This window comes from Micropterus dolomieu, linkage group LG11, assembly GCF_021292245.1.
Source record: "Micropterus dolomieu isolate WLL.071019.BEF.003 ecotype Adirondacks linkage group LG11, ASM2129224v1, whole genome shotgun sequence".
Classification (NCBI taxonomy): domain Eukaryota; kingdom Metazoa; phylum Chordata; class Actinopteri; order Centrarchiformes; family Centrarchidae; genus Micropterus; species Micropterus dolomieu.
The window spans coordinates 22,151,917-22,153,519 of record NC_060160.1 but is presented as its reverse complement, the minus strand read 5'-3'; positions in this window follow the sequence as shown (position 1 = coordinate 22,153,519).

Genomic DNA, 1,603 nt, shown 5'->3' with positions numbered 1-1,603 from the left:
CCCTTTCTGGTAGTCTTGTGCTTTCTCGTCTCTCTCCTCTCTCCTATCACTTCCTGCAGGTTTTCTGGCTCTGGAGCTGTGGAGTCTGGATCTGTGGCTGCGGGTCACCTGCTGCCCCTGTGTTCCTGCTCGACACCCTCTACTGCAACGACTATTGTTGCTAGTCTTATTGTTATTATTGTTATTATAATCATTAACATTACGATGGTTACCATTAACACTATTATAAATATCTGTACCATTTTTCATTTAGTCTATAGCAACATTACCTTCACTGTCTGTACCTCTGTGTGTATATTGTGTAGGCTCTCTCTCTCTCTCTCTCTCTCTCTCACTCACTCACTCACTCACTCACCCACCCCAACCGGTCGAGGCAGATGGCCACCCACCCTGAGCCATGGTTCTGCTCGAGGTTTCTGCCTCTTAAAAGGAAGTTTTTCCTTGCCTCTGTCGCCTAGTGCTTGCTCTTGGTGGGAACTGTTGGGCTTCTGTAAATAGCATCATAGAGTACGGTCTAGACCTGCTCTTTTATGAAAAGCGCTGTGAGATAACTGTTGTTGTGATTTGGCGCTATATAAATAAAATTGAATTGAATTGAATAACCAAAGAAATTCTGCACAAACTGTCAGGAACCGTCTCAGGGAAGCTCATCTGCATGCTTGTCGTCCTCATTGGGGTCTCGACCTGACTACAACTTCGCACAGCCATTGAAGAAGAGTGGACTAACATTCTACAGGCCAAAATCAACAACCTGATCAACTCTATGCGAAGCTCCCCTGGACCACTCAATACAGTGAAACTGCACATATTCTAGAGGCCTTTTATTGTGGCCAGCCTAAGGCACACCTGTGCAATACCCATGCTGTCTGATCAGCATCTTGATATGCCACACCTGTGAGGTGGATGGATTATCTCGGCAAAGGAGTACAGCTCACTAGTTTGACAGATTTGTGAACAATATTTGAGAGAAATAGGCCTTTTCTGTACATAGAGAAATACTTAGATCTTTGAGTTCAGCTCATGATGAAAGGGGGAAAAAACAAAAGTGTTGCTCTTAATAATTCTGTTCAGTATAAATTGCGAGGTGGGGCCTCTATGGATTGGACTTGTTTGTCCAGCACATCCCAAAGATTCTTGATTGGATTGAGATATGGGGAATTTGGACACCTTGAACTTGTGTTCCTTAGGCCATTCCTGAACCATCTTTGCTTTGTGGCAGGGTGCTATATCCTGCTGAAAGAAGCCACTGCAATCAGGAAACCATTTCCATGAAAGGGTGTACATGGTCTGCAACAATGCTTAGGTAGGTACTATGTTTCAAAGTAACATCCACATGAATGGCTGGACCCAAGGTTTCCCAGCAGAACATTACCCAAAGCATCACACTGTGGCTTACCTTCTTACTGTTGTGCATCCTGGTGCCAAATCAAATCCTCAAATCCTTACACTTGCCCATTTTTCCTGCTTCTAACACATCAACTTTGAGAACAAAATGTTCACTTGTTGGCTAATGTATCCCAGCCACTACCAAAGTAGTGGACTGACCAACAGACTGACATCGCCTGTGCCCCACCTCCCCCCACTACCGTGGCTATAAGCGACA